The sequence below is a fragment of the Equus asinus genome, chromosome 2 (assembly GCF_041296235.1).
Source record: "Equus asinus isolate D_3611 breed Donkey chromosome 2, EquAss-T2T_v2, whole genome shotgun sequence".
NCBI classification, from domain to species: Eukaryota; Metazoa; Chordata; class Mammalia; order Perissodactyla; family Equidae; genus Equus; species Equus asinus.
In genome coordinates this window covers 75,538,308-75,562,820 of record NC_091791.1, presented here as the reverse complement: position 1 = coordinate 75,562,820, position 24,513 = coordinate 75,538,308, and the positions used below count along the sequence as shown (strand labels likewise).

The window sequence follows — 24,513 nt, the reverse complement described above, 5'->3', positions numbered from 1 at the left end:
GGAGGGGGGCAGGACAGAGTGAGGCACCTGAGTGAGGGGACACCAAAACCCTGGGCGAGCGCAGCCAGATTCCTAATCCTTCCATCCAGTCTGTTCAGAATCAAAACGGATGCGAGGGATCCACGAGGAGCCAGACACCGACCTTTCAAACGAAGGCAGGACCCCCCGCCCCCACCCCCCAAAAGACAAAAGCGAAGACGGAGACGGAGTTGGATCCCAGCCGGGGAGCGGGGGGAGGCGCTTGAAACTTAGACACTTGGGGAAGGGGACGTCTTTAAGGCAAGACAACACAAAAGGACCCGTACCAACTCCGGTGCGGAAACGAGGGTTTCTCGCGAACGACGGTATCAAGGACAGCCAGGTGCCGACTTGGAGAAGCTGACACACGGCGCAGGCATCAGAAAATCCAGAAGCCGTCCCGCTTGGGATGGATGGCCAGGCCCGGAAGGCTCCTGTCGAGCCCAGTGGGCCCCGTCCTTCTGTAGGTGCTGTTTGGAGAAGCCTGACCCGGGGTCTTTCCTAGATGGGCTCTGGAAGACGGATGGGCTGCCGGCAGCTTGCCGAAGCTGTCCGGGCCTCCGCAGCCCGGAGCGGGATCCGTTCCATCGCACACCACGACTCGACCAACTGCTTGGGGGCCGCGCCGGCCGAGTGGACCGCTAGGGTCTCTCAGGAGCCTGGCGGGTGGGAAGAGGCCGCCGAGGACAGAGGGAGCCCGCCGGACGAGGGCGGCGTCGGGGGCACGGCCACGCGGGGCCGGCCCCGGTTGGCCCTGGGTTCCCGTGGGGCCGCGAGGTGGAAGGGCTGGGCGGCGGCCGCGGCCGCGGGGCACTCGCGCGGCTGGACAGCGGTGGGGGCGTGGCGGGGCGATGGGGCGACCGGTGAGGAGGGAGGAGGGGCGGGAGGAGCATGGAGGGAGCGGCGCTGGGGGCGGGGGGGGGGGGGGGGCAAAAGGAGAGGGAGGCGGCGGGAGGCAAAAGCCTACAGCACCCGGTATTCCCAGGCGGTCTCCCATCCAAGTACTAACCAGGCCCGACCCTGCTTAGCTTCCGAGATCAGACGAGATCGGGCGCGTTCAGGGTGGTATGGCCGTAGACGCTGGTGGCTGCCGCCGGCGCCCCTAAGAAGCCTCGCGCGCGCGCGCGCGCGCGCTGTCGCCTGGTCCCTGTGACGCGCCGTCGCCTGGCCCCTGTGACGCGCGCGCCCGAGCCCCTGTGACGCGCACCGGACGCCCGCGTCCCCTGCGCCCCGCGCTCCGCCGCCTGCCGCCTGCCTGCCACTGCCTCCCGCCACCGCCGCCGCCGCCGCCGCCGCGGCCAGCCAAACCCTGCCCTGCCCTGCCCTGCCCTGCCCTGCCCTGCCCTGCCGCCCGCCCAGGGCGCGGGAGGCCTCGGGCACCCCGGGGACTGTGGGCGGGCGGGGCGCAAGTCTAGGCGCTCTCCCAAGCCGGCCCCGGACGCTCCAGGCCTCCTGTCCGCCCGCATCCCGGCGACGGGTCGCAGGACATCCGGCTGCTCTGCTCGGGGCCAGGTGGCCCGGGGCGTCGGGCGCGTCGGCGCGTCGGCGCGTCGGCGCGTCGGGGCCCCGGGCCCGCGAGGCCCCTCCGGCCCGAGGCGCCTCCCAACGAACCCGGGCCCAACAACCCCCGGCGGCCGCCGCTCCGGCCCGGCCCCAACTTGCCCAAATCCAGCTGGAGCCACCGGCGCGACCAGAGGGCATCACCGGAAACCCCTCCGGGGCGGGCGGCGGGGCGCGGGGAGACCAGGGCGGGCCACCCTTCCCCGCCCCGCCCCGCGCCCCGCCCACGGGACCCGGACCGCGCCCTCAACCCCAGGCCCCGCGGCCACCCTGGACAGCTCCTGACTGACCGACCTGAGAGACACAGAGACAGAGACAGAGACAGAGAGATTGAGAGGATCCGAGACACGGACCCAGACAGACACCCACCGGGACAGACACACAGACGCTCACGCTGACGCAGAGAGGCCCTGCCCAAGAGGCAGCTTCCCCACAGGAGGGCGGTGGTGCTTGAGCTGGGCCCGGGCAAGGAGGCGGGGGCCCTGGGGCTGGCGATCACCCCTGGGGCCCTGGGACGTGCAGACAGGGTCTCAGGAGTGCAGCGCTCCTGGGATCCCTGTCCCGCGACCCGGACGCCCAGGAGCCACGGACTGGCAGCCGGGCTCGGGCTCGCTCTCGCTCTCGCTCTCGCTCTCGCTCTCGCTCTCGCTCTGTGTGTGTGCGTTTTTGTGTGCGCCTGCGTGTCTGTGTCTGTTTGTGTGTTTCTTTCCTTCTCTCTTCGCCTCTTCGTTCTGGCTCTTTTCCTCTTTCTGCGGGGCGCCCCCGGACTTCCTGAGTTGACAGAACGACCAGCCAGAAAAGTCAGGACACGGAGAACTTCGCCCGAGAAACCAACGCAATCTACCAGACGTACAGAACCCCCTCCCCGACGACCACAGCGTCCACAGTCTGCTCGAGTGCAGGTAGGGACATTACCCAGGGTCTCCCACAGGTTAGGTCACCCGTTGAGTCTCCTTAGTTTTACCAAGATGGCTAGCGCGCCGAGGATGGACGGATGAGCGCAACGGTGTGATTACGGGGAGGGAAACGCACGTCCGAACACCCGTTGGTGCCTCCCGACGTCACCGGTATCCCCGTCCCGAGACCTCTGGGCTTCAGGGTTCTGGGCCGCAGCCCTCTCCCGTCGTCCACCCGGGATCCAGTGCGCACGATGTCTGCACTGCCCAGCTCAAGAGTTTGGGCCCTGTGGGCGTTCTTGGATCCCGTTGGAAAGGGGACCTCGGGACGCGAGGGAGAGGAAAGGGGCGGGGGTGGGGGGTGGGGGGGGCGGGCTGGGGGAAAGAGAGCGACGACGCCATCAACGCATGTCTGACCAGGACCTGGGCTGTGCCAGGCTCTCCATTTCCGACGGCACCGCGTCCCGTCGTCGGGGACGCCGCCTCTCGTCGGGACGTGTTGGCCTGCCGTCGGTCCTCCCGTCCCAGGCACGAGGCGGCGAACTCCCCCAAAGGCAGAGATTTTGGCACCTGCGTCCTCGGCTGCTGGGTCCGGCCCCAAGCAGGCACGCGGCCCGCAGGTGCCGGGCGAATGTCGGCGGAAAGCACTATGCTCACAGGGAAGGACGGCAGACGATGAGCGCGCACCAACCAGTGCCGCGCTCCGTGCTGAGCGGTGTGCTCCGTGCTCCCGCTTCCGTGCTCGCAACAACGCCACCGACGAGGCACTAACGGGACCCCCTTTCCAACCAGATGAGGCAATTGCCGCTCAGGGAGGGCGAGTCCCTCGCAGGAACGGCGGCCCTTGCTGCCGAGCCTTCGTTTGAGACCAAGCCTCCGGGCCCGCACTCTGGGAAACTTACGGAGACACAGCCCCAGTTCTCCCAGCAGAACACGCTCACCGGAGGTCAGATTGGGGGAGCCGTCGGAACCAGAACCACCCAGGGCGCTACCCTGCAGGGAGCGACGCGCGGCCCGCCCCGCCCCGCCGCCGCCCCGCCACCCCGCCATCCCGGGCAAGCAGGAAGCAGGCCACAGGTGCCCTGGGTCTGCTCTGGCAGGGAAAGTGGGGCCCACGGGAAAAGGGAAACACGAGGATATTCGCTCCCAGGATGATTGCTGAACGGTGAGAGGATGGAGGTTGAGGTCCTCTCTTCCTGCTGTGCCCGCATGTCCCAGCTTCTCCACAGCGAGCAACTATTGCTTTCTGTCCGCGGTGGGGAAGAGACGGCTTACCTTGATGAATTCCCCCCTTGAAAATGTAAAAGTCCGTGCGATCTGAGGCAAGTCTCCCCTCTCCTCCTCCCTGTCATCCCGGCTCTCCTCCCCTGGAGCAAACTCCCCTCCCGCTTTCCCGGATCCCCTTTCCGCGATAGTCTGCGCGGACACAGGCAGGGGAAGAGCAGACTTTCAAAGCTGCCCGAGCCGCACGAAATGAAAGCTGAAGCCAAGGAGCCAGGAAGGGCTGGCCGCTGAGGACGGAAATGTCCTCTCGGGGGACTCGTCCACTCCCTCTGGCAGACAGAGGCCAGGAGGGGGGCAGGACAGAGTGAGGCACCTGAGTGAGGGGACACCAAAACCCTGGGCGAGCGCAGCCAGATTCCTAATCCTTCCATCCAGTCTGTTCAGAATCAAAACGGATGCGAGGGATCCACGAGGAGCCAGACACCGACCTTTCAAACGAAGGCAGGACCCCCCGCCCCCACCCCCCAAAAGACAAAAGCGAAGACGGAGACGGAGTTGGATCCCAGCCGGGGAGCGGGGGGAGGCGCTTGAAACTTAGACACTTGGGGAAGGGGACGTCTTTAAGGCAAGACAACACAAAAGGACCCGTACCAACTCCGGTGCGGAAACGAGGGTTTCTCGCGAACGACGGTATCAAGGACAGCCAGGTGCCGACTTGGAGAAGCTGACACACGGCGCAGGCATCAGAAAATCCAGAAGCCGTCCCGCTTGGGATGGATGGCCAGGCCCGGAAGGCTCCTGTCGAGCCCAGTGGGCCCCGTCCTTCTGTAGGTGCTGTTTGGAGAAGCCTGACCCGGGGTCTTTCCTAGATGGGCTCTGGAAGACGGATGGGCTGCCGGCAGCTTGCCGAAGCTGTCCGGGCCTCCGCAGCCCGGAGCGGGATCCGTTCCATCGCACACCACGACTCGACCAACTGCTTGGGGGCCGCGCCGGCCGAGTGGACCGCTAGGGTCTCTCAGGAGCCTGGCGGGTGGGAAGAGGCCGCCGAGGACAGAGGGAGCCCGCCGGACGAGGGCGGCGTCGGGGGCACGGCCACGCGGGGCCGGCCCCGGTTGGCCCTGGGTTCCCGTGGGGCCGCGAGGTGGAAGGGCTGGGCGGCGGCCGCGGCCGCGGGGCACTCGCGCGGCTGGACAGCGGTGGGGGCGTGGCGGGGCGATGGGGCGACCGGTGAGGAGGGAGGAGGGGCGGGAGGAGCATGGAGGGAGCGGCGCTGGGGGCGGGGGGGGGGGGGCAAAAGGAGAGGGAGGCGGCGGGAGGCAAAAGCCTACAGCACCCGGTATTCCCAGGCGGTCTCCCATCCAAGTACTAACCAGGCCCGACCCTGCTTAGCTTCCGAGATCAGACGAGATCGGGCGCGTTCAGGGTGGTATGGCCGTAGACGCTGGTGGCTGCCGCCGGCGCCCCTAAGAAGCCTCGCGCGCGCGCGCGCGCGCGCTGTCGCCTGGTCCCTGTGACGCGCCGTCGCCTGGCCCCTGTGACGCGCGCGCCCGAGCCCCTGTGACGCGCACCGGACGCCCGCGTCCCCTGCGCCCCGCGCTCCGCCGCCTGCCGCCTGCCTGCCACTGCCTCCCGCCACCGCCGCCGCCGCCGCCGCCGCGGCCAGCCAAACCCTGCCCTGCCCTGCCCTGCCCTGCCCTGCCCTGCCCTGCCGCCCGCCCAGGGCGCGGGAGGCCTCGGGCACCCCGGGGACTGTGGGCGGGCGGGGCGCAAGTCTAGGCGCTCTCCCAAGCCGGCCCCGGACGCTCCAGGCCTCCTGTCCGCCCGCATCCCGGCGACGGGTCGCAGGACATCCGGCTGCTCTGCTCGGGGCCAGGTGGCCCGGGGCGTCGGGCGCGTCGGCGCGTCGGCGCGTCGGCGCGTCGGGGCCCCGGGCCCGCGAGGCCCCTCCGGCCCGAGGCGCCTCCCAACGAACCCGGGCCCAACAACCCCCGGCGGCCGCCGCTCCGGCCCGGCCCCAACTTGCCCAAATCCAGCTGGAGCCACCGGCGCGACCAGAGGGCATCACCGGAAACCCCTCCGGGGCGGGCGGCGGGGCGCGGGGAGACCAGGGCGGGCCACCCTTCCCCGCCCCGCCCCGCGCCCCGCCCACGGGACCCGGACCGCGCCCTCAACCCCAGGCCCCGCGGCCACCCTGGACAGCTCCTGACTGACCGACCTGAGAGACACAGAGACAGAGACAGAGACAGAGAGATTGAGAGGATCCGAGACACGGACCCAGACAGACACCCACCGGGACAGACACACAGACGCTCACGCTGACGCAGAGAGGCCCTGCCCAAGAGGCAGCTTCCCCACAGGAGGGCGGTGGTGCTTGAGCTGGGCCCGGGCAAGGAGGCGGGGGCCCTGGGGCTGGCGATCACCCCTGGGGCCCTGGGACGTGCAGACAGGGTCTCAGGAGTGCAGCGCTCCTGGGATCCCTGTCCCGCGACCCGGACGCCCAGGAGCCACGGACTGGCAGCCGGGCTCGGGCTCGCTCTCGCTCTCGCTCTCGCTCTCGCTCTCGCTCTCGCTCTGTGTGTGTGCGTTTTTGTGTGCGCCTGCGTGTCTGTGTCTGTTTGTGTGTTTCTTTCCTTCTCTCTTCGCCTCTTCGTTCTGGCTCTTTTCCTCTTTCTGCGGGGCGCCCCCGGACTTCCTGAGTTGACAGAACGACCAGCCAGAAAAGTCAGGACACGGAGAACTTCGCCCGAGAAACCAACGCAATCTACCAGACGTACAGAACCCCCTCCCCGACGACCACAGCGTCCACAGTCTGCTCGAGTGCAGGTAGGGACATTACCCAGGGTCTCCCACAGGTTAGGTCACCCGTTGAGTCTCCTTAGTTTTACCAAGATGGCTAGCGCGCCGAGGATGGACGGATGAGCGCAACGGTGTGATTACGGGGAGGGAAACGCACGTCCGAACACCCGTTGGTGCCTCCCGACGTCACCGGTATCCCCGTCCCGAGACCTCTGGGCTTCAGGGTTCTGGGCCGCAGCCCTCTCCCGTCGTCCACCCGGGATCCAGTGCGCACGATGTCTGCACTGCCCAGCTCAAGAGTTTGGGCCCTGTGGGCGTTCTTGGATCCCGTTGGAAAGGGGACCTCGGGACGCGAGGGAGAGGAAAGGGGCGGGGGTGGGGGGGTGGGGGGGGCGGGCTGGGGGAAAGAGAGCGACGACGCCATCAACGCATGTCTGACCAGGACCTGGGCTGTGCCAGGCTCTCCATTTCCGACGGCACCGCGTCCCGTCGTCGGGGACGCCGCCTCTCGTCGGGACGTGTTGGCCTGCCGTCGGTCCTCCCGTCCCAGGCACGAGGCGGCGAACTCCCCCAAAGGCAGAGATTTTGGCACCTGCGTCCTCGGCTGCTGGGTCCGGCCCCAAGCAGGCACGCGGCCCGCAGGTGCCGGGCGAATGTCGGCGGAAAGCACTATGCTCACAGGGAAGGACGGCAGACGATGAGCGCGCACCAACCAGTGCCGCGCTCCGTGCTGAGCGGTGTGCTCCGTGCTCCCGCTTCCGTGCTCGCAACAACGCCACCGACGAGGCACTAACGGGACCCCCTTTCCAACCAGATGAGGCAACTGCCGCTCAGGGAGGGCGAGTCCCTCGCAGGAACGGCGGCCCTTGCTGCCGAGCCTTCGTTTGAGACCAAGCCTCCGGGCCCGCACTCTGGGAAACTTACGGAGACACAGCCCCAGTTCTCCCAGCAGAACACGCTCACCGGAGGTCAGATTGGGGGAGCCGTCGGAACCAGAACCACCCAGGGCGCTACCCTGCAGGGAGCGACGCGCGGCCCGCCCCGCCCCGCCGCCGCCCCGCCACCCCGCCATCCCGGGCAAGCAGGAAGCAGGCCACAGGTGCCCTGGGTCTGCTCTGGCAGGGAAAGTGGGGCCCACGGGAAAAGGGAAACACGAGGATATTCGCTTCCAGGATGATTGCTGAACGGTGAGAGGATGGAGGTTGAGGTCCTCTCTTCCTGCTGTGCCCGCATGTCCCAGCTTCTCCACAGCGAGCAACTATTGCTTTCTGTCCGCGGTGGGGAAGAGACGGCTTACCTTGATGAATTCCCCCCTTGAAAATGTAAAAGTCCGTGCGATCTGAGGCAAGTCTCCCCTCTCCTCCTCCCTGTCATCCCGGCTCTCCTCCCCTGGAGCAAACTCCCCTCCCGCTTTCCCGGATCCCCTTTCCGCGATAGTCTGCGCGGACACAGGCAGGGGAAGAGCAGACTTTCAAAGCTGCCCGAGCCGCACGAAATGAAAGCTGAAGCCAAGGAGCCAGGAAGGGCTGGCCGCTGAGGACGGAAATGTCCTCTCGGGGGACTCGTCCACTCCCTCTGGCAGACAGAGGCCAGGAGGGGGGCAGGACAGAGTGAGGCACCTGAGTGAGGGGACACCAAAACCCTGGGCGAGCGCAGCCAGATTCCTAATCCTTCCATCCAGTCTGTTCAGAATCAAAACGGATGCGAGGGATCCACGAGGAGCCAGACACCGACCTTTCAAACGAAGGCAGGACCCCCCGCCCCCACCCCCCAAAAGACAAAAGCGAAGACGGAGACGGAGTTGGATCCCAGCCGGGGAGCGGGGGGAGGCGCTTGAAACTTAGACACTTGGGGAAGGGGACGTCTTTAAGGCAAGACAACACAAAAGGACCCGTACCAACTCCGGTGCGGAAACGAGGGTTTCTCGCGAACGACGGTATCAAGGACAGCCAGGTGCCGACTTGGAGAAGCTGACACACGGCGCAGGCATCAGAAAATCCAGAAGCCGTCCCGCTTGGGATGGATGGCCAGGCCCGGAAGGCTCCTGTCGAGCCCAGTGGGCCCCGTCCTTCTGTAGGTGCTGTTTGGAGAAGCCTGACCCGGGGTCTTTCCTAGATGGGCTCTGGAAGACGGATGGGCTGCCGGCAGCTTGCCGAAGCTGTCCGGGCCTCCGCAGCCCGGAGCGGGATCCGTTCCATCGCACACCACGACTCGACCAACTGCTTGGGGGCCGCGCCGGCCGAGTGGACCGCTAGGGTCTCTCAGGAGCCTGGCGGGTGGGAAGAGGCCGCCGAGGACAGAGGGAGCCCGCCGGACGAGGGCGGCGTCGGGGGCACGGCCACGCGGGGCCGGCCCCGGTTGGCCCTGGGTTCCCGTGGGGCCGCGAGGTGGAAGGGCTGGGCGGCGGCCGCGGCCGCGGGGCACTCGCGCGGCTGGACAGCGGTGGGGGCGTGGCGGGGCGATGGGGCGACCGGTGAGGAGGGAGGAGGGGCGGGAGGAGCATGGAGGGAGCGGCGCTGGGGGCGGGGGGGGGGGGGGGGGCAAAAGGAGAGGGAGGCGGCGGGAGGCAAAAGCCTACAGCACCCGGTATTCCCAGGCGGTCTCCCATCCAAGTACTAACCAGGCCCGACCCTGCTTAGCTTCCGAGATCAGACGAGATCGGGCGCGTTCAGGGTGGTATGGCCGTAGACGCTGGTGGCTGCCGCCGGCGCCCCTAAGAAGCCTCGCGCGCGCGCGCGCGCGCGCTGTCGCCTGGTCCCTGTGACGCGCCGTCGCCTGGCCCCTGTGACGCGCGCGCCCGAGCCCCTGTGACGCGCACCGGACGCCCGCGTCCCCTGCGCCCCGCGCTCCGCCGCCTGCCGCCTGCCTGCCACTGCCTCCCGCCACCGCCGCCGCCGCCGCCGCCGCGGCCAGCCAAACCCTGCCCTGCCCTGCCCTGCCCTGCCCTGCCCTGCCCTGCCGCCCGCCCAGGGCGCGGGAGGCCTCGGGCACCCCGGGGACTGTGGGCGGGCGGGGCGCAAGTCTAGGCGCTCTCCCAAGCCGGCCCCGGACGCTCCAGGCCTCCTGTCCGCCCGCATCCCGGCGACGGGTCGCAGGACATCCGGCTGCTCTGCTCGGGGCCAGGTGGCCCGGGGCGTCGGGCGCGTCGGCGCGTCGGCGCGTCGGCGCGTCGGGGCCCCGGGCCCGCGAGGCCCCTCCGGCCCGAGGCGCCTCCCAACGAACCCGGGCCCAACAACCCCCGGCGGCCGCCGCTCCGGCCCGGCCCCAACTTGCCCAAATCCAGCTGGAGCCACCGGCGCGACCAGAGGGCATCACCGGAAACCCCTCCGGGGCGGGCGGCGGGGCGCGGGGAGACCAGGGCGGGCCACCCTTCCCCGCCCCGCCCCGCGCCCCGCCCACGGGACCCGGACCGCGCCCTCAACCCCAGGCCCCGCGGCCACCCTGGACAGCTCCTGACTGACCGACCTGAGAGACACAGAGACAGAGACAGAGACAGAGAGATTGAGAGGATCCGAGACACGGACCCAGACAGACACCCACCGGGACAGACACACAGACGCTCACGCTGACGCAGAGAGGCCCTGCCCAAGAGGCAGCTTCCCCACAGGAGGGCGGTGGTGCTTGAGCTGGGCCCGGGCAAGGAGGCGGGGGCCCTGGGGCTGGCGATCACCCCTGGGGCCCTGGGACGTGCAGACAGGGTCTCAGGAGTGCAGCGCTCCTGGGATCCCTGTCCCGCGACCCGGACGCCCAGGAGCCACGGACTGGCAGCCGGGCTCGGGCTCGCTCTCGCTCTCGCTCTCGCTCTCGCTCTCGCTCTCGCTCTGTGTGTGTGCGTTTTTGTGTGCGCCTGCGTGTCTGTGTCTGTTTGTGTGTTTCTTTCCTTCTCTCTTCGCCTCTTCGTTCTGGCTCTTTTCCTCTTTCTGCGGGGCGCCCCCGGACTTCCTGAGTTGACAGAACGACCAGCCAGAAAAGTCAGGACACGGAGAACTTCGCCCGAGAAACCAACGCAATCTACCAGACGTACAGAACCCCCTCCCCGACGACCACAGCGTCCACAGTCTGCTCGAGTGCAGGTAGGGACATTACCCAGGGTCTCCCACAGGTTAGGTCACCCGTTGAGTCTCCTTAGTTTTACCAAGATGGCTAGCGCGCCGAGGATGGACGGATGAGCGCAACGGTGTGATTACGGGGAGGGAAACGCACGTCCGAACACCCGTTGGTGCCTCCCGACGTCACCGGTATCCCCGTCCCGAGACCTCTGGGCTTCAGGGTTCTGGGCCGCAGCCCTCTCCCGTCGTCCACCCGGGATCCAGTGCGCACGATGTCTGCACTGCCCAGCTCAAGAGTTTGGGCCCTGTGGGCGTTCTTGGATCCCGTTGGAAAGGGGACCTCGGGACGCGAGGGAGAGGAAAGGGGCGGGGGTGGGGGGGTGGGGGGGGCGGGCTGGGGGAAAGAGAGCGACGACGCCATCAACGCATGTCTGACCAGGACCTGGGCTGTGCCAGGCTCTCCATTTCCGACGGCACCGCGTCCCGTCGTCGGGGACGCCGCCTCTCGTCGGGACGTGTTGGCCTGCCGTCGGTCCTCCCGTCCCAGGCACGAGGCGGCGAACTCCCCCAAAGGCAGAGATTTTGGCACCTGCGTCCTCGGCTGCTGGGTCCGGCCCCAAGCAGGCACGCGGCCCGCAGGTGCCGGGCGAATGTCGGCGGAAAGCACTATGCTCACAGGGAAGGACGGCAGACGATGAGCGCGCACCAACCAGTGCCGCGCTCCGTGCTGAGCGGTGTGCTCCGTGCTCCCGCTTCCGTGCTCGCAACAACGCCACCGACGAGGCACTAACGGGACCCCCTTTCCAACCAGATGAGGCAACTGCCGCTCAGGGAGGGCGAGTCCCTCGCAGGAACGGCGGCCCTTGCTGCCGAGCCTTCGTTTGAGACCAAGCCTCCGGGCCCGCACTCTGGGAAACTTACGGAGACACAGCCCCAGTTCTCCCAGCAGAACACGCTCACCGGAGGTCAGATTGGGGGAGCCGTCGGAACCAGAACCACCCAGGGCGCTACCCTGCAGGGAGCGACGCGCGGCCCGCCCCGCCCCGCCGCCGCCCCGCCACCCCGCCATCCCGGGCAAGCAGGAAGCAGGCCACAGGTGCCCTGGGTCTGCTCTGGCAGGGAAAGTGGGGCCCACGGGAAAAGGGAAACACGAGGATATTCGCTTCCAGGATGATTGCTGAACGGTGAGAGGATGGAGGTTGAGGTCCTCTCTTCCTGCTGTGCCCGCATGTCCCAGCTTCTCCACAGCGAGCAACTATTGCTTTCTGTCCGCGGTGGGGAAGAGATGGCTTACCTTGATGAATTCCCCCCTTGAAAATGTAAAAGTCCGTGCGATCTGAGGCAAGTCTCCCCTCTCCTCCTCCCTGTCATCCCGGCTCTCCTCCCCTGGAGCAAACTCCCCTCCCGCTTTCCCGGATCCCCTTTCCGCGATAGTCTGCGCGGACACAGGCAGGGGAAGAGCAGACTTTCAAAGCTGCCCGAGCCGCACGAAATGAAAGCTGAAGCCAAGGAGCCAGGAAGGGCTGGCCGCTGAGGACGGAAATGTCCTCTCGGGGGACTCGTCCACTCCCTCTGGCAGACAGAGGCCAGGAGGGGGGCAGGACAGAGTGAGGCACCTGAGTGAGGGGACACCAAAACCCTGGGCGAGCGCAGCCAGATTCCTAATCCTTCCATCCAGTCTGTTCAGAATCAAAACGGATGCGAGGGATCCACGAGGAGCCAGACACCGACCTTTCAAACGAAGGCAGGACCCCCCGCCCCCACCCCCCAAAAGACAAAAGCGAAGACGGAGACGGAGTTGGATCCCAGCCGGGGAGCGGGGGGAGGCGCTTGAAACTTAGACACTTGGGGAAGGGGACGTCTTTAAGGCAAGACAACACAAAAGGACCCGTACCAACTCCGGTGCGGAAACGAGGGTTTCTCGCGAACGACGGTATCAAGGACAGCCAGGTGCCGACTTGGAGAAGCTGACACACGGCGCAGGCATCAGAAAATCCAGAAGCCGTCCCGCTTGGGATGGATGGCCAGGCCCGGAAGGCTCCTGTCGAGCCCAGTGGGCCCCGTCCTTCTGTAGGTGCTGTTTGGAGAAGCCTGACCCGGGGTCTTTCCTAGATGGGCTCTGGAAGACGGATGGGCTGCCGGCAGCTTGCCGAAGCTGTCCGGGCCTCCGCAGCCCGGAGCGGGATCCGTTCCATCGCACACCACGACTCGACCAACTGCTTGGGGGCCGCGCCGGCCGAGTGGACCGCTAGGGTCTCTCAGGAGCCTGGCGGGTGGGAAGAGGCCGCCGAGGACAGAGGGAGCCCGCCGGACGAGGGCGGCGTCGGGGGCACGGCCACGCGGGGCCGGCCCCGGTTGGCCCTGGGTTCCCGTGGGGCCGCGAGGTGGAAGGGCTGGGCGGCGGCCGCGGCCGCGGGGCACTCGCGCGGCTGGACAGCGGTGGGGGCGTGGCGGGGCGATGGGGCGACCGGTGAGGAGGGAGGAGGGGCGGGAGGAGCATGGAGGGAGCGGCGCTGGGGGCGGGGGGGGGGGGGGGCAAAAGGAGAGGGAGGCGGCGGGAGGCAAAAGCCTACAGCACCCGGTATTCCCAGGCGGTCTCCCATCCAAGTACTAACCAGGCCCGACCCTGCTTAGCTTCCGAGATCAGACGAGATCGGGCGCGTTCAGGGTGGTATGGCCGTAGACGCTGGTGGCTGCCGCCGGCGCCCCTAAGAAGCCTCGCGCGCGCGCGCGCGCGCGCTGTCGCCTGGTCCCTGTGACGCGCCGTCGCCTGGCCCCTGTGACGCGCGCGCCCGAGCCCCTGTGACGCGCACCGGACGCCCGCGTCCCCTGCGCCCCGCGCTCCGCCGCCTGCCGCCTGCCTGCCACTGCCTCCCGCCACCGCCGCCGCCGCCGCCGCCGCGGCCAGCCAAACCCTGCCCTGCCCTGCCCTGCCCTGCCCTGCCCTGCCCTGCCGCCCGCCCAGGGCGCGGGAGGCCTCGGGCACCCCGGGGACTGTGGGCGGGCGGGGCGCAAGTCTAGGCGCTCTCCCAAGCCGGCCCCGGACGCTCCAGGCCTCCTGTCCGCCCGCATCCCGGCGACGGGTCGCAGGACATCCGGCTGCTCTGCTCGGGGCCAGGTGGCCCGGGGCGTCGGGCGCGTCGGCGCGTCGGCGCGTCGGCGCGTCGGGGCCCCGGGCCCGCGAGGCCCCTCCGGCCCGAGGCGCCTCCCAACGAACCCGGGCCCAACAACCCCCGGCGGCCGCCGCTCCGGCCCGGCCCCAACTTGCCCAAATCCAGCTGGAGCCACCGGCGCGACCAGAGGGCATCACCGGAAACCCCTCCGGGGCGGGCGGCGGGGCGCGGGGAGACCAGGGCGGGCCACCCTTCCCCGCCCCGCCCCGCGCCCCGCCCACGGGACCCGGACCGCGCCCTCAACCCCAGGCCCCGCGGCCACCCTGGACAGCTCCTGACTGACCGACCTGAGAGACACAGAGACAGAGACAGAGACAGAGAGATTGAGAGGATCCGAGACACGGACCCAGACAGACACCCACCGGGACAGACACACAGACGCTCACGCTGACGCAGAGAGGCCCTGCCCAAGAGGCAGCTTCCCCACAGGAGGGCGGTGGTGCTTGAGCTGGGCCCGGGCAAGGAGGCGGGGGCCCTGGGGCTGGCGATCACCCCTGGGGCCCTGGGACGTGCAGACAGGGTCTCAGGAGTGCAGCGCTCCTGGGATCCCTGTCCCGCGACCCGGACGCCCAGGAGCCACGGACTGGCAGCCGGGCTCGGGCTCGCTCTCGCTCTCGCTCTCGCTCTCGCTCTCGCTCTCGCTCTGTGTGTGTGCGTTTTTGTGTGCGCCTGCGTGTCTGTGTCTGTTTGTGTGTTTCTTTCCTTCTCTCTTCGCCTCTTCGTTCTGGCTCTTTTCCTCTTTCTGCGGGGCGCCCCCGGACTTCCTGAGTTGACAGAACGACCAGCCAGAAAAGTCAGGACACGGAGAACTTCGCCCGAGAAACCAACGCAATCTACCAGACGTACAGAACCCCCTCCCCGACGACCACAGCGTCCACAGTCTGCTCGAGTGCAGGTAGGGACATTACCCAGGGTCTCCCACAGGTTAGGTCACCCGTTGAGTCTCCTTAGTTTTACCAAGATGGCTAGCGCGCCGAGGATGGACGGATGAGCGCAACGGTGTGATTACGGGGAGGGAAACGCACGTCCGAACACCCGTTGGTGCCTCCCGACGTCACCGGTATCCCCGTCCCGAGACCTCTGGGCTTCAGGGTTCTGGGCCGCAGCCCTCTCCCGTCGTCCACCCGGGATCCAGTGCGCACGATGTCTGCACTGCCCAGCTCAAGAGTTTGGGCCCTGTGGGCGTTCTTGGATCCCGTTGGAAAGGGGACCTCGGGACGCGAGGGAGAGGAAAGGGGCGGGGGTGGGGGGGTGGGGGGGGCGGGCTGGGGGAAAGAGAGCGACGACGCCATCAACGCATGTCTGACCAGGACCTGGGCTGTGCCAGGCTCTCCATTTCCGACGGCACCGCGTCCCGTCGTCGGGGACGCCGCCTCTCGTCGGGACGTGTTGGCCTGCCGTCGGTCCTCCCGTCCCAGGCACGAGGCGGCGAACTCCCCCAAAGGCAGAGATTTTGGCACCTGCGTCCTCGGCTGCTGGGTCCGGCCCCAAGCAGGCACGCGGCCCGCAGGTGCCGGGCGAATGTCGGCGGAAAGCACTATGCTCACAGGGAAGGACGGCAGACGATGAGCGCGCACCAACCAGTGCCGCGCTCCGTGCTGAGCGGTGTGCTCCGTGCTCCCGCTTCCGTGCTCGCAACAACGCCACCGACGAGGCACTAACGGGACCCCCTTTCCAACCAGATGAGGCAACTGCCGCTCAGGGAGGGCGAGTCCCTCGCAGGAACGGCGGCCCTTGCTGCCGAGCCTTCGTTTGAGACCAAGCCTCCGGGCCCGCACTCTGGGAAACTTACGGAGACACAGCCCCAGTTCTCCCAGCAGAACACGCTCACCGGAGGTCAGATTGGGGGAGCCGTCGGAACCAGAACCACCCAGGGCGCTACCCTGCAGGGAGCGACGCGCGGCCCGCCCCGCCCCGCCGCCGCCCCGCCACCCCGCCATCCCGGGCAAGCAGGAAGCAGGCCACAGGTGCCCTGGGTCTGCTCTGGCAGGGAAAGTGGGGCCCACGGGAAAAGGGAAACACGAGGATATTCGCTTCCAGGATGATTGCTGAACGGTGAGAGGATGGAGGTTGAGGTCCTCTCTTCCTGCTGTGCCCGCATGTCCCAGCTTCTCCACAGCGAGCAACTATTGCTTTCTGTCCGCGGTGGGGAAGAGATGGCTTACCTTGATGAATTCCCCCCTTGAAAATGTAAAAGTCCGTGCGATCTGAGGCAAGTCTCCCCTCTCCTCCTCCCTGTCATCCCGGCTCTCCTCCCCTGGAGCAAACTCCCCTCCCGCTTTCCCGGATCCCCTTTCCGCGATAGTCTGCGCGGACACAGGCAGGGGAAGAGCAGACTTTCAAAGCTGCCCGAGCCGCACGAAATGAAAGCTGAAGCCAAGGAGCCAGGAAGGGCTGGCCGCTGAGGACGGAAATGTCCTCTCGGGGGACTCGTCCACTCCCTCTGGCAGACAGAGGCCAGGAGGGGGGCAGGACAGAGTGAGGCACCTGAGTGAGGGGACACCAAAACCCTGGGCGAGCGCAGCCAGATTCCTAATCCTTCCATCCAGTCTGTTCAGAATCAAAACGGATGCGAGGGATCCACGAGGAGCCAGACACCGACCTTTCAAACGAAGGCAGGACCCCCCGCCCCCACCCCCCAAAAGACAAAAGCGAAGACGGAGACGGAGTTGGATCCCAGCCGGGGAGCGGGGGGAGGCGCTTGAAACTTAGACACTTGGGGAAGGGGACGTCTTTAAGGCAAGACAACACAAAAGGACCCGTACCAACTCCGGTGCGGAAACGAGGGTTTCTCGCGAACGACGGTATCAAGGACAGCCAGGTGCCGACTTGGAGAAGCTGACACACGGCGCAGGCATCAGAAAATCCAGAAGCCGTCCCGCTTGGGATGGATGGCCAGGCCCGGAAGGCTCCTGTCGAGCCCAGTGGGCCCCGTCCTTCTGTAGGTGCTGTTTGGAGAAGCCTGACCCGGGGTCTTTCCTAGATGGGCTCTGGAAGACGGATGGGCTGCCGGCAGCTTGCCGAAGCTGTCCGGGCCTCCGCAGCCCGGAGCGGGATCCGTTCCATCGCACACCACGACTCGACCAACTGCTTGGGGGCCGCGCCGGCCGAGTGGACCGCTAGGGTCTCTCAGGAGCCTGGCGGGTGGGAAGAGGCCGCCGAGGACAGAGGGAGCCCGCCGGACGAGGGCGGCGTCGGGGGCACGGCCACGCGGGGCCGGCCCCGGTTGGCCCTGGGTTCCCGTGGGGCCGCGAGGTGGAAGGGCTGGGCGGCGGCCGCGGCCGCGGGGCACTCGCGCGGCTGGACAGCGGTGGGGGCGTGGCGGGGCGATGGGGCGACCGGTGAGGAGGGAGGAGGGGCGGGGGGAGCATGGAGGGAGCGGCGCTGGGGGCGGGGGGGGGGGGGCAAAAGGAGAGGGAGGCGGCGGGAGGCAAAAGCCTACAGCACCCGGTATTCCCAGGCGGTCTCCCATCCAAGTACTAACCAGGCCCGACCCTGCTTAGCTTCCGAGATCAGACGAGATCGGGCGCGTTCAGGGTGGTATGGCCGTAGACGCTGGTGGCTGCCGCCGGCGCCCCTAAGAAGCCTCGCGCGCGCGCGCGCGCGCGCTGTCGCCTGGTCCCTGTGACGCGCCGTCGCCTGGCCCCTGTGACGCGCGCGCCCGAGCCCCTGTGACGCGCACCGGACGCCCGCGTCCCCTGCGCCCCGCGCTCCGCCGCCTGCCGCCTGCCTGCCACTGCCTCCCGCCACCGCCGCCGCCGCCGCCGCCGCGGCCAGCCAAACCCTGCCCTGCCCTGCCCTGCCCTGCCCTGCCCTGCCCTGCCGCCCGCCCAGGGCGCGGGAGGCCTCGGGCACCCCGGGGACTGTGGGCGGGCGGGGCGCAAGTCTAGGCGCTCTCCCAAGCCGGCCCCGGACGCTCCAGGCCTCCTGTCCGCCCGCATCCCGGCGACGGGTCGCAGGACATCCGGCTGCTCTGCTCGGGGCCAGGTGGCCCGGGGCGTCGGGCGCGTCGGCGCGTCGGCGCGTCGGCGCGTCGGGGCCCCGGGCCCGCGAGGCCCCTCCGGCCCGAGGCGCCTCCCAACGAACCCGGGCCCAACAACCCCCGGCGGCCGCCGCTCCGGCCCGGCCCCAACTTGCCCAAATCCAGCTGGAGCCACCGGCGCGACCAGAGGGCATCACCGGAAACCCCTCCGGGGCGGGCGGCGGGGCGCGGGGAGACCAGGGCGGGCCACCCTTCCCCGCCCCGCCCCGCGCCCCGCCCACGGGACCCGGACCGCGCCCTCAACCCCAGGCCCCGCGGCCACCCTGGACAGCTCCTGACTGACCGACCTGAGAGACACAGAGACAGAGACAGAGACAGAGAGATTGAGAGGATCCGAGACACGGACCCAGACAGACACCCACCGGGACAGACACACAGACGCTCACGCTGACGCAGAGAGGCCCTGCCCAAGAGGCAGCTTCCCCACAGGAGGGCGGTGGTGCTTGAGCTGGGCCCGGGCAAGGAGGCGGGGGCCCTGGGGCTGGCGATCACCCCTGGGGCCCTGGGACGTGCAGACAGGGTCTCAGGAGTGCAGCGCTCCTGGGATCCCTGTCCCGCGACCCGGACGCCCAGGAGCCACGGACTGGCAGCCGGGCTCGGGCTCGCTCTCGCTCTCGCTCTCGCTCTCGCTCTCGCTCTCGCTCTGTGTGTGTGCGTTTTTGTGTGCGCCTGCGTGTCTGTGTCTGTTTGTGTGTTTCTTTCCTTCTCTCTTCGCCTCTTCGTTCTGGCTCTTTTCCTCTTTCTGCGGGGCGCCCCCGGACTTCCTGAGTTGACAGAACGACCAGCCAGAAAAGTCAGGACACGGAGAACTTCGCCCGAGAAACCAACGCAATCTACCAGACGTACAGAACCCCCTCCCCGACGACCACAGCGTCCACAGTCTGCTCGAGTGCAGGTAGGGACATTACCCAGGGTCTCCCACAGGTTAGGTCACCCGTTGAGTCTCCTTAGTTTTACCAAGATGGCTAGCGCGCCGAGGATGGACGGATGAGCGCAACGGTGTGATTACGGGGAGGGAAACGCACGTCCGAACACCCGTTGGTGCCTCCCGACGTCACCGGTATCCCCGTCCCGAGACCTCTGGGCTTCAGGGTTCTGGGCCGCAGCCCTCTCCCGTCGTCCACCCGGGATCCAGTGCGCACGATGTCTGCACTGCCCAGCTCAAGAGTTTGGGCCCTGTGGGCGTTCTTGGATCCCGTTGGAAAGGGGACCTCGGGACGCGAGGGAGAGGAAAGGGGCGGGGGTGGGGGGGTGGGGGGGGCGGGCTGGGGGAAAGAGAGCGACGACGCCATCAACGCATGTCTGACCAGGACCTGGGCTGTGCCAGGCTCTCCATTTCCGACGGCACCGCGTCCCGTCGTCGGGGACGCCGCCTCTCGTCGGGACGTGTTGGCCTGCCGTCGGTCCTCCCGTCCCAGGCACGAGGCGGCGAACTCCCCCAAAGGCAGAGATTTTGGCACCTGCGTCCTCGGCTGCTGGGTCCGGCCCCAAGCAGGCACGCGGCCCGCAGGTGCCGGGCGAATGTCGGCGGAAAGCACTATGCTCACAGGGAAGGACGGCAGACGATGAGCGCGCACCAACCAGTGCCGCGCTCCGTGCTGAGCGGTGTGCTCCGTGCTCCCGCTTCCGTGCTCGCAACAACGCCACCGACGAGGCACTAACGGGACCCCCTTTCCAACCAGATGAGGCAACTGCCGCTCAGGGAGGGCGAGTCCCTCGCAGGAACGGCGGCCCTTGCTGCCGAGCCTTCGTTTGAGACCAAGCCTCCGGGCCCGCACTCTGGGAAACTTACGGAGACACAGCCCCAGTTCTCCCAGCAGAACACGCTCACCGGAGGTCAGATTGGGGGAGCCGTCGGAACCAGAACCACCCAGGGCGCTACCCTGCAGGGAGCGACGCGCGGCCCGCCCCGCCCCGCCGCCGCCCCGCCACCCCGCCATCCCGGGCAAGCAGGAAGCAGGCCACAGGTGCCCTGGGTCTGCTCTGGCAGGGAAAGTGGGGCCCACGGGAAAAGGGAAACACGAGGATATTCGCTCCCAGGATGATTGCTGAACGGTGAGAGGATGGAGGTTGAGGTCCTCTCTTCCTGCTGTGCCCGCATGTCCCAGCTTCTCCACAGCGAGCAACTATTGCTTTCTGTCCGCGGTGGGGAAGAGACGGCTTACCTTGATGAATTCCCCCCTTGAAAATGTAAAAGTCCGTGCGATCTGAGGCAAGTCTCCCCTCTCCTCCTCCCTGTCATCCCGGCTCTCCTCCCCTGGAGCAAACTCCCCTCCCGCTTTCCCGGATCCCCTTTCCGCGATAGTCTGCGCGGACACAGGCAGGGGAAGAGCAGACTTTCAAAGCTGCCCGAGCCGCACGAAATGAAAGCTGAAGCCAAGGAGCCAGGAAGGGCTGGCCGCTGAGGACGGAAATGTCCTCTCGGGGGACTCGTCCACTCCCTCTGGCAGACAGAGGCCAGGAGGGGGGCAGGACAGAGTGAGGCACCTGAGTGAGGGGACACCAAAACCCTGGGCGAGCGCAGCCAGATTCCTAATCCTTCCATCCAGTCTGTTCAGAATCAAAACGGATGCGAGGGATCCACGAGGAGCCAGACACCGACCTTTCAAACGAAGGCAGGACCCCCCGCCCCCACCCCCCAAAAGACAAAAGCGAAGACGGAGACGGAGTTGGATCCCAGCCGGGGAGCGGGGGGAGGCGCTTGAAACTTAGACACTTGGGGAAGGGGACGTCTTTAAGGCAAGACAACACAAAAGGACCCGTACCAACTCCGGTGCGGAAACGAGGGTTTCTCGCGAACGACGGTATCAAGGACAGCCAGGTGCCGACTTGGAGAAGCTGACACACGGCGCAGGCATCAGAAAATCCAGAAGCCGTCCCGCTTGGGATGGATGGCCAGGCCCGGAAGGCTCCTGTCGAGCCCAGTGGGCCCCGTCCTTCTGTAGGTGCTGTTTGGAGAAGCCTGACCCGGGGTCTTTCCTAGATGGGCTCTGGAAGACGGATGGGCTGCCGGCAGCTTGCCGAAGCTGTCCGGGCCTCCGCAGCCCGGAGCGGGATCCGTTCCATCGCACACCACGACTCGACCAACTGCTTGGGGGCCGCGCCGGCCGAGTGGACCGCTAGGGTCTCTCAGGAGCCTGGCGGGTGGGAAGAGGCCGCCGAGGACAGAGGGAGCCCGCCGGACGAGGGCGGCGTCGGGGGCACGGCCACGCGGGGCCGGCCCCGGTTGGCCCTGGGTTCCCGTGGGGCCGCGAGGTGGAAGGGCTGGGCGGCGGCCGCGGCCGCGGGGCACTCGCGCGGCTGGACAGCGGTGGGGGCGTGGCGGGGCGATGGGGCGACCGGTGAGGAGGGAGGAGGGGCGGGAGGAGCATGGAGGGAGCGGCGCTGGGGGCGGGGGGGGGGGGGGGCAAAAGGAGAGGGAGGCGGCGGGAGGCAAAAGCCTACAGCACCCGGTATTCCCAGGCGGTCTCCCATCCAAGTACTAACCAGGCCCGACCCTGCTTAGCTTCCGAGATCAGACGAGATCGGGCGCGTTCAGGGTGGTATGGCCGTAGACGCTGGTGGCTGCCGCCGGCGCCCCTAAGAAGCCTCGCGCGCGCGCGCGCGCGCGCTGTCGCCTGGTCCCTGTGACGCGCCGTCGCCTGGCCCCTGTGACGCGCGCGCCCGAGCCCCTGTGACGCGCACCGGACGCCCGCGTCCCCTGCGCCCCGCGCTCCGCCGCCTGCCGCCTGCCTGCCACTGCCTCCCGCCACCGCCGCCGCCGCCGCCGCCGCGGCCAGCCAAACCCTGCCCTGCCCTGCCCTGCCCTGCCCTGCCCTGCCCTGCCGCCCGCCCAGGGCGCGGGAGGCCTCGGGCACCCCGGGGACTGTGGGCGGGCGGGGCGCAAGTCTAGGCGCTCTCCCAAGCCGGCCCCGGACGCTCCAGGCCTCCTGTCCGCCCGCATCCCGGCGACGGGTCGCAGGACATCCGGCTGCTCTGCTCGGGGCCAGGTGGCCCGGGGCGTCGGGCGCGTCGGCGCGTCGGCGCGTCGGCGCGTCGGGGCCCCGGGCCCGCGAGGCCCCTCCGGCCCGAGGCGCCTCCCAACGAACCCGGGCCCAACAACCCCCGGCGGCCGCCGCTCCGGCCCGGCCCCAACTTGCCCAAATCCAGCTGGAGCCACCGGCGCGACCAGAGGGCATCACCGGAAACCCCTCCGGGGCGGGCGGCGGGGCGCGGGGAGACCAGGGCGGGCCACCCTTCCCCGCCCCGCCCCGCGCCCCGCCCACGGGACCCGGACCGCGCCCTCAACCCCAGGCCCCGCGGCCACCCTGGACAGCTCCTGACTGACCGACCTGAGAGACACAGAGACAGAGACAGAGACAGAGAGATTGAGAGGATCCGAGACACGGACCCAGACAGACACCCACCGGGACAGACACACAGACGCTCACGCTGACGCAGAGAGGCCCTGCCCAAGAGGCAGCTTCCCCACAGGAGGGCGGTGGTGCTTGAGCTGGGCCCGGGCAAGGAGGCGGGGGCCCTGGGGCTGGCGATCACCCCTGGGGCCCTGGGACGTGCAGACAGGGTCTCAGGAGTGCAGCGCTCCTGGGATCCCTGTCCCGCGACCCGGACGCCCAGGAGCCACGGACTGGCAGCCGGGCTCGGGCTCGCTCTCGCTCTCGCTCTCGCTCTCGCTCTCGCTCTCGCTCTGTGTGTGTGCGTTTTTGTGTGCGCCTGCGTGTCTGTGTCTGTTTGTGTGTTTCTTTCCTTCTCTCTTCGCCTCTTCGTTCTGGCTCTTTTCCTCTTTCTGCGGGGCGCCCCCGGACTTCCTGAGTTGACAGAACGACCAGCCAGAAAAGTCAGGACACGGAGAACTTCGCCCGAGAAACCAACGCAATCTACCAGACGTACAGAACCCCCTCCCCGACGACCACAGCGTCCACAGTCTGCTCGAGTGCAGGTAGGGACATTACCCAGGGTCTCCCACAGGTTAGGTCACCCGTTGAGTCTCCTTAGTTTTACCAAGATGGCTAGCGCGCCGAGGATGGACGGATGAGCGCAACGGTGTGATTACGGGGAGGGAAACGCACGTCCGAACACCCGTTGGTGCCTCCCGACGTCACCGGTATCCCCGTCCCGAGACCTCTGGGCTTCAGGGTTCTGGGCCGCAGCCCTCTCCCGTCGTCCACCCGGGATCCAGTGCGCACGATGTCTGCACTGCCCAGCTCAAGAGTTTGGGCCCTGTGGGCGTTCTTGGATCCCGTTGGAAAGGGGACCTCGGGACGCGAGGGAGAGGAAAGGGGCGGGGGTGGGGGGGTGGGGGGGGCGGGCTGGGGGAAAGAGAGCGACGACGCCATCAACGCATGTCTGACCAGGACCTGGGCTGTGCCAGGCTCTCCATTTCCGACGGCACCGCGTCCCGTCGTCGGGGACGCCGCCTCTCGTCGGGACGTGTTGGCCTGCCGTCGGTCCTCCCGTCCCAGGCACGAGGCGGCGAACTCCCCCAAAGGCAGAGATTTTGGCACCTGCGTCCTCGGCTGCTGGGTCCGGCCCCAAGCAGGCACGCGGCCCGCAGGTGCCGGGCGAATGTCGGCGGAAAGCACTATGCTCACAGGGAAGGACGGCAGACGATGAGCGCGCACCAACCAGTGCCGCGCTCCGTGCTGAGCGGTGTGCTCCGTGCTCCCGCTTCCGTGCTCGCAACAACGCCACCGACGAGGCACTAACGGGACCCCCTTTCCAACCAGATGAGGCAACTGCCGCTCAGGGAGGGCGAGTCCCTCGCAGGAACGGCGGCCCTTGCTGCCGAGCCTTCGTTTGAGACCAAGCCTCCGGGCCCGCACTCTGGGAAACTTACGGAGACACAGCCCCAGTTCTCCCAGCAGAACACGCTCACCGGAGGTCAGATTGGGGGAGCCGTCGGAACCAGAACCACCCAGGGCGCTACCCTGCAGGGAGCGACGCGCGGCCCGCCCCGCCCCGCCGCCGCCCCGCCACCCCGCCATCCCGGGCAAGCAGGAAGCAGGCCACAGGTGCCCTGGGTCTGCTCTGGCAGGGAAAGTGGGGCCCACGGGAAAAGGGAAACACGAGGATATTCGCTCCCAGGATGATTGCTGAACGGTGAGAGGATGGAGGTTGAGGTCCTCTCTTCCTGCTGTGCCCGCATGTCCCAGCTTCTCCACAGCGAGCAACTATTGCTTTCTGTCCGCGGTGGGGAAGAGACGGCTTACCTTGATGAATTCCCCCCTTGAAAATGTAAAAGTCCGTGCGATCTGAGGCAAGTCTCCCCTCTCCTCCTCCCTGTCATCCCGGCTCTCCTCCCCTGGAGCAAACTCCCCTCCCGCTTTCCCGGATCCCCTTTCCGCGATAGTCTGCGCGGACACAGGCAGGGGAAGAGCAGACTTTCAAAGCTGCCCGAGCCGCACGAAATGAAAGCTGAAGCCAAGGAGCCAGGAAGGGCTGGCCGCTGAGGACGGAAATGTCCTCTCGGGGGACTCGTCCACTCCCTCTGGCAGACAGAGGCCAGGAGGGGGGCAGGACAGAGTGAGGCACCTGAGTGAGGGGACACCAAAACCCTGGGCGAGCGCAGCCAGATTCCTAATCCTTCCATCCAGTCTGTTCAGAATCAAAACGGATGCGAGGGATCCACGAGGAGCCAGACACCGACCTTTCAAACGAAGGCAGGACCCCCCGCCCCCACCCCCCAAAAGACAAAAGCGAAGACGGAGACGGAGTTGGATCCCAGCCGGGGAGCGGGGGGAGGCGCTTGAAACTTA

At 68.1% G+C, this 24,513-nt stretch overlaps 6 non-coding genes across 6 annotated transcripts; all 6 read right to left on the bottom strand.

The window, feature by feature from the left end:
* Positions 1-978: 978 nt before the first annotated feature.
* Positions 979-1,097, bottom strand: LOC139044722 (5S ribosomal RNA). Its single transcript, XR_011501794.1, has one exon. It is a non-coding gene; the product is annotated as a 5S ribosomal RNA (ribosomal RNA).
* A 3,922-nt stretch (positions 1,098-5,019) lies between these two features.
* On the bottom strand, positions 5,020-5,138 carry LOC139044721 (5S ribosomal RNA). The gene has a single exon (XR_011501793.1). It is a non-coding gene; the product is annotated as a 5S ribosomal RNA (ribosomal RNA).
* Positions 5,139-9,065: 3,927 nt separating this feature from the next.
* On the bottom strand, positions 9,066-9,184 carry LOC139044720 (5S ribosomal RNA). Its single transcript, XR_011501792.1, has one exon. It is a non-coding gene; the product is annotated as a 5S ribosomal RNA (ribosomal RNA).
* Positions 9,185-13,109: 3,925 nt separating this feature from the next.
* Positions 13,110-13,228, bottom strand: LOC139044719 (5S ribosomal RNA). Its single transcript, XR_011501791.1, has one exon. It is a non-coding gene; the product is annotated as a 5S ribosomal RNA (ribosomal RNA).
* Positions 13,229-17,151: 3,923 nt separating this feature from the next.
* Positions 17,152-17,270, bottom strand: LOC139044718 (5S ribosomal RNA). Its single transcript, XR_011501790.1, has one exon. It is a non-coding gene; the product is annotated as a 5S ribosomal RNA (ribosomal RNA).
* Positions 17,271-21,195: 3,925 nt separating this feature from the next.
* On the bottom strand, positions 21,196-21,314 carry LOC139044716 (5S ribosomal RNA). The gene has a single exon (XR_011501788.1). It is a non-coding gene; the product is annotated as a 5S ribosomal RNA (ribosomal RNA).
* Positions 21,315-24,513: the final 3,199 nt, after the last annotated feature.